We start from the raw sequence: 7229 nt of genomic DNA, 5'->3' as shown, positions 1-7229 counted from the left end.
AACTTTCTAAGTGAGCCTCAGCCGCCCTTCTTAAGACCATCTGAGGACTGAGGGGGATCAGTCAATTTATTGAAACTACTTTTATTTCTGTTCTTCCAATTTTCCACCAAAGGTTCCATAGAGTAAAAGCACCAATTTTCCTTATAAAGGTGATCTTCCCCCGAGTTAATCTTGGACCACCATTCTTTTAGAGAGGTGTGCGTGTCATTCAGTCTCTCAAGAGTCAAAAGAAGGAGATAGGAACTGCCAAGTTTGCCTAGCAAATTTACAATTTTTTAAAACGTGATCCAAGTCCTCCTCTTCCTCTAACCAATAGTTTCGATGAGAGCCTATTGTTTAGGAGAAGAACTAAAAAGACTTTTAATTTTGGAGGACAATTGATTCTCCAAACATTTAAATTCCAATTAAAAGATAGGGGAGGACCATCGTCATTGATAGGTGGGTAATTCCTTTTTTTATTTTTTTTGTTTTTATTGTAGGACGTCCTCTTTCTCCATCTGTATCTCATGTTTTCGTGGATTGATTCTAATAAAGAAAGCGGTATATAGTTCAATTTCTTTTTCGAGATGATATTTTATGGATTAATTTTAATAAAGACAACCAGTTTATACAAGCTCAAGTTGTGAGAAATTCTCAATGCATTTCCAAGTTACACTTGATGTAGGTATACCTGGCAGGCCTTGGATCGTGCCATATGGCATTGACCAGATTTAATCTTGGTTGTACATCACCAACTACCTCTAATCACTCAAGGTATAGCGGGGGGGGGGGGGTGATAAGGTAAAGGCACCTTACTCTCTTGCACTCAGAATCCCAAGAAAATTATCCTTAGTTATTAAAGATTAAGCTCTAGGTTCTCGTCTCAAGCCTAGTCTGAACCCTCTCTATCACTTAGCTAACTTGATTGTCGGAGTCTCTGCCACTGGGATAACACCTAGGCCCTTTGACATGTATTAACCGAAATCAAATCGATCAGTTTGCTTAATCTGATTTTTCGATTTGATTTTCTTGATTCACTTTACATTTGTTTCTAGTGTTTCCAATGTGGTGATGAATTTCTCCTTGAGATTGAATGAAGCAAGGTGCCAACTAGCTGATTAGAAATGGACTTTGCTGGATTGTAGTATAGAGACTTAGGATCGAATCTTTCCCGTACAAGTTCATCAATGTAGTTGGATCCAAAGGTCTGGTTGTAGGAAAGATGCTTCTAGATGTGGATTTTTCCAACGAGTTTGAGATCGCGGGGCTAATTGTGTATTACAAGAAGCTTTTACAACAATTGCCAAGGGTTCATGGGAGAGATCATGGGTGCTTAGATATGTCTAATGATTAAAATATCTATACAATATAGGGCATATCATAATATGAATGGACATGCATTAATACACTATTTGAAATTTGAATTTTAAATTTTGCATATAAATCATTTTATTAAGGAAAATTGTTCAAAACTCATAATGACTTTTAAAGCATTTCTCTTAAACTGATCACCAAAACTTTTCAAATTGATCAAAGAACCATGTCAGTAATTTGACGTTAAAAGGACTAATGATGTCAATAGATTACCATTTTACCCTTTGCCTCAGCTTTATGCCTCCGCCCTTCTCTGTCTCCTCTACCTCTTCGCCTTTATCTCTCTATTTCAGTTCTTCTCCATAACCACAGGTGTCGTTGCAGATCAAGTTTGTTGCGGATGTCACTGGAGAAGCCCCATTAGAAAGTTAATTAAGCTGTAGATTTCGAAATCCAACTACTGCTCATGGATCTAACGAGAGCCAGATCACTTCCTCCATCACCTTTGTGGTAGGTATTACCTGCCTTGAACAGGGGCTTCTCAAGATCACATCTACGCCCCACACGTACATTTCAGCGCGAAGATGTTCTGAATACACGATTGGGATATGCTATGAGGCGTTTGTGGGGCGCAAAGCGGCAGAGTTGGGACAACCTTTTTGCACCAAAGGGAAGCTTGATTCTGATAGTGCTTTTGTCAGAGTTATGACTTATAACGATAGCGTAATCACCAGAAAACCTACCCCTCGATCACCGACGTGGTCTTCCACGTTGCAAACCACAACCCTTCAAGAATCGACAGAGCGGCAACACATTGCCGAACATTCGATTGGCCTTCTGACCATGGTAGACGAATTGACTTGGGTACATTCCTTTGGTAGTTATGATAGGGGCTGGCTTTGTTTGAAGCGTATCGAATCTATTTAGTGTAGTTGGTTCAATCTTTTATCAGTACTTCGTCGTCTTCAACTTTAGGGTTACTTGAAGAACTTTCGGATCACCGGCGGTCATGATTACGACAGCTTTTATTCTCGCCGGAGATAATGCCGTTGGGGGATAACGAGAACTTGGTAAGCTACTAGAACACTAGTTTAGACTTTAGAGCATCAGTACGGAAACATTTTTCTAGTGTTGATGCGTCCGAAAAAGTTAAAAGATTCGATGGTGTTGAATAGATTCGAACTCCAAAATTTTCAATTTATAGCTATAACGGCGTCATATCCTGAATTTGTTGGGGATGAAAAACTTTCTCATCTTCAAGCTCCAAAATTTTCTACATTCTCTGTAAATCGAGGTCTTACAACGGTAGAATTTCGCGTTAGACAGTCGAAGAACGTCTCCATTTTCTACGTTTTTTTATGTAATTTCTTTTGCAAAATATTCTGTATTTTTGTTTGCGGTCTATTATATTTTACATTTTTTATAATTTTCTACAATTTTTCGATTTTCTTATTTTTGAGGAAATATACATTCTTTGAAAATATTTTTATCATTTGATGTGTTTTATGCATTTTTTTTTATCATTGAATGTATTTTCTACGATTGGAACTATTTTGGTTATACATATTGATGGAGAGTGATTCAGTCGACCAACCACGAAGAGACACATGCAAGGATGGATTCGAGCCGAATATCTGGCTATTCGAACTCGACTCAAGTCAAAAGCTTGAAACTTCGACCTTAGTTGTCTCTAATTGTAGGTCTCCTTTATTGAATGCATTTTCTACGATTGTAACTTTTTTTGGTCATACATATTGATGGAGGGTGATTCAGCCGACCAACCACGAAGAGACAAATGCAAGGATGGATTCGAGCCGAATATCTGGCTATTCGAACTCGACTCAAGTCAAAAGCTTGAAAGTTCAAGCTCAACTGTCTCTAATTGTAGGTCTCCCTTAATTGTTAAAGTGCCGAGCCAAGGTCTCCCTTAGCTATTGAAGTATCAAGCCTAGGTCTCCCTCAACCACTGAAGTACCGAGTCGAGGTCTCCTTCAGTTGCCGAGGTGTCGATCTGAGGTTTCCTTCAACTGTTGAGGTGCCGAGCTAAGGTCTCTCTCAGTTGCTGAAGTGTTGAGCTGAGGTCTCCCACAGTAGCCAAGGTGACACCCTACGTACATATATACTCGATTAGGCTCGCGAGCCTCATGAGCCGAGCTTTATAAGCTTGAGCTTAGTTCAATTAGTAAACAAACCTATATATTAGGCTCGAAGCTTTGTTTAGATTGAGTCAAGTCGAGCTTGAACAACTTGAACATATCGTGAACAACTCAGTTCATGGCCACCCCTAGAAGCGTGGCAAGCCCAAAATGTTTGATGACACCTCAGTACCATGTAGAGCAAGTCAGCTAGATCAGAGATGACCTAAACCGACTTGCCCAGCTTAGACCTCGACCTAGAGAGGACAATAGAACGCCCCTCAACATGGCAGCACACACCACCTTGGGAGAGCTAGAGAGGCTGGCTTGACTCTGACTTGAGTTAGTTGAGGCCTTGATTAGCTAACTTTTTCGAGTATCAAGCTATCGACCTACGTGTCGGATCACCCTTATCCGGGGTAATGCGACATATGGTCCCGAGTTAGCTGTCGGCACGTTACCTACTTGGTGTGGACGACCTCAGCTCCCTCATGACTCAGAGAGACTAGATAAGGATCACCATCCACATAGGATGAATGCGCCTCAAATATAGTAGACTGAAAACGCTTGCCGTGCCTAGACGAGGTATGTGCAATTAAGTGCATTGTCTCTCTTTTAGATCTCTCAATACTCTCTTACTCTCTTGCACACTTTAGCTTAGCTAACTTAAGCACCAGAGTGCTCTCCCCGGGTCTAAACCCCTGGACACTTTGATCTTGTCTATCTTGCAGATTGATCCACTGACCTCGGCACTAGTCAACCAAGCTATCCTCTAACAAGGAAGCATGTGATTTTTTGCAGCATCACTATTATATTTTTACTATTTTTTGTATTTTTTTGGCATTAGCTGAAATATATAATTTTTGTTTTTACTATTTTATGCAATTTCTGATTTTGGTTGAAATATATATCTTTAGCTTTTTATAATTTTGTGTTTTCTCCAATTTGTATCATTTAATGTATTTTCTAAAACTTCTATATTTTTCCTTTTTTTATGCAATTATGTTTTTCTTTAATTTTTGAAAATTTTACAACTTTTTTTGCATTTTCTTGAAAATTCTTGCAATTTTCCTATATTTTTATGTAAAATTTGTTTTTTTACAACCTCTTGTATATTTTATTTAACTTTTTTATTATTTCCTATGTTTTTTTTTTTTGCAAATTTTGATGTTTTACACTAAATGTAGAAGATAGTTAGCGGTTAAGGACATTTTAGTCATAAAAAAGCTGATTAACCATTCAAGGATAGTTTGGTCATGAAAATTGCATTTACACTAATGGTGGTTTAACGGATGATGAGTTTTGAAAAATAAAAGTTCATTGACATGGGTTTCTCTGAAAAGTTATGATATATAATTTGTTGAAGATAATGTGCTCACGTTCAACTCAGATCAGTCCAAGCTGCTCACGTAACGAGTTGGATTAGTTCTATTGTACAACCTAACTAGATAACTTGTATATCCACTAATCAACCAGAGTAAAACTCTAAGTTCAGTTCTATTGTAACTTATCTTCTTATTTATCATTTTAAATAGAACAACCGAATCACCCAATATCTGTGATCGGTTTTCTCTTCGAACTCCTATTGTCTTTCATGGTATTAGAGCCTCATCAGTCTGAAACCATGTTCACTCAATTCGGTGCAGTTGCATCAACTAATGCTCATCCATCTTCGTCGCCCTCTACACCTGTTATTTTTGGAAACAACAGTTTCCCAAACACCATCTAGGTAAAGATGGATGGTTGTAACTATCTACTCTGAAAATTTCAAATAATTCCAGCATTAGTCGGAGTAGAACTAACGGGGCATGTAGATGGTTCTCTCACATGTCCCTCTCGGTACCTTTCAGATAACACTACACCCAATCCAGCTCATTCGTCGTGGGTCAAACAAGATCAAATCTTGCTCAACTGGCTCCTTGCTACTCTCACTAAACCAGTGATTGCACCACTGGTTGGATGCTCTACAAGTCGAGATGTTTGGCGCATGTTAGAGAACTTATATGCATTCAAATCAAAGGCTCGAATTACCCAACTTTGGAACCTGCTTCTACTTGTCAAAAAGGATGGTGATTCCATGCATATTTACCTTCAAAAAATAAAAAACGTCACTAACAGTTTGGCAGCTGCTGGATCACCTCTTTCAGACTCGGATATTACTCACCATGTTTTAAATGGGCTCGGGGCTGAATACGATGCCTTTGTCACATCCATTCAGACTCGACCCGATGATCTCAGCTTTGATGAACTCCAAGCTCTTCTGATCAACCAGGATATTCGAATTGAATCTCATATACAGTCTCTATCTTCGTTTCCCTCTCTGCTAATTACTTGTCCAAGAATTCCAGCCCAAAGCCTTGACAGTTTGAAAAAGATTCCAATGACTCCAGTAACACTGGTAAGTCTAAATATGCCAATAACCCATGTTAGACCTGTGGGGGTCGCAATCATTCGGCTTTCTAGTGTTGTCATCGGTACAATCAACGCTTTAAACCTAAGTCCAAGAAGACTGCTGCACCCAATGACTCTGCACTGGCAGAATATAACACGTCTTTGAATGCTTCAAATGAGGATGACTGTTGGTACCCAGACTTCGGGGCAACTAATCATGTAACCTCAGACTTAAGCAAACTACAACTACATTCAGAATACACTGGTCTTGATCAGGTCATTGTTGGCAATGGTGAAGGTTTGGCAATATCTCATACTGGTTCTAGTACTATATTATCTGCCTCTCATTCTTTACTTTTGAAAAACATATTACATGTGCCTAATATACAAAAGAACCTACTCTCCGTGGCTCAGTTTGCTTCTGATAATGATGTTTACTTTGAAACACTTGTATTGTTAAGGATCGGTGATCGGGAACACCTCTACTTCAAGGGACAACTAAGCATGGTCTTTACAGTCTACCTCTGTATATGAATAAAGCTAATGAATCAAATAAAGCTGCATTTCTCGGTGTTCGGACTTCAGTGGATACTTGGCACTCTCGTCTCGGGCATCCATCATTAGCAGTAGTTAAGCATGTTGTGAGTCGTTTTAAGCTTCTAGTATCTAGCATGTCTTCTTCCTTCTGCTCAACATGTCTACAAGGGAAAAGTCACCGATTGCATCTTCCACAAACCAATTCGATATTTGTGGATTTTCCCTCTTTTTTCAAAAATCAGATGTTGTTAGTGTATTTATTAAATTCAAACAACATGTTGAATGCTTTCTTGGCCATCCTATCTAGCTGTTTCAGTTTTATGGGGGAGGTGAATTTTGTAGCTTTCGTTCCTATCTGGAAAAGGAAGGCATATCCCATCACTTCTCTTGTCCCCATGTGCAATCACAAAATGGCAAAATCGAACGCAAGCACAGACAAATTGTTGAAACAGGCCTTACCTTGCTGGATCGTGCTTCTATTCCGTGCACTCATTGGGTTGAAGCTTTTGAGATTGCAGTGTATCTACTCAATCGATTGCCTACTCGTGCTCTCCATGGCAAAACTCCCTATAAAACTCTTTTCAATAAGACTGCAGGTAACAAATTTCTAAAAACCTTTGGCTGTTTATGTTTTCCATATATTCGCCCTTATATGACTCACAAGCTAGACTATCAATCAAAGCAATGCGTTTTTATGGGCTACAACCCCTTTCATCGTGGTTATAGATGCTTGGATCTTGCAACTGGGCGCTACTTCATCATTGTGCATGCCCAATTTAATGAAACTTCCTTTCCTTTCAATGACTCAAGTTCTTTTTCAAGCCCATCCACTTCAAATTCTGAGAGGTCCACAACACCCTTAGTGCCGCAGGT

The sequence above is a fragment of the Nelumbo lutea genome, chromosome 2 (assembly GCF_056320005.1).
Source record: "Nelumbo lutea isolate HS-2025 chromosome 2, American lotus-T2T, whole genome shotgun sequence".
In the NCBI taxonomy this organism is placed as follows: Eukaryota; Viridiplantae; Streptophyta; class Magnoliopsida; order Proteales; family Nelumbonaceae; genus Nelumbo; species Nelumbo lutea.
The sequence above is the reverse complement of the archived record's forward strand: the minus strand, read 5'-3'. Positions refer to the sequence as shown.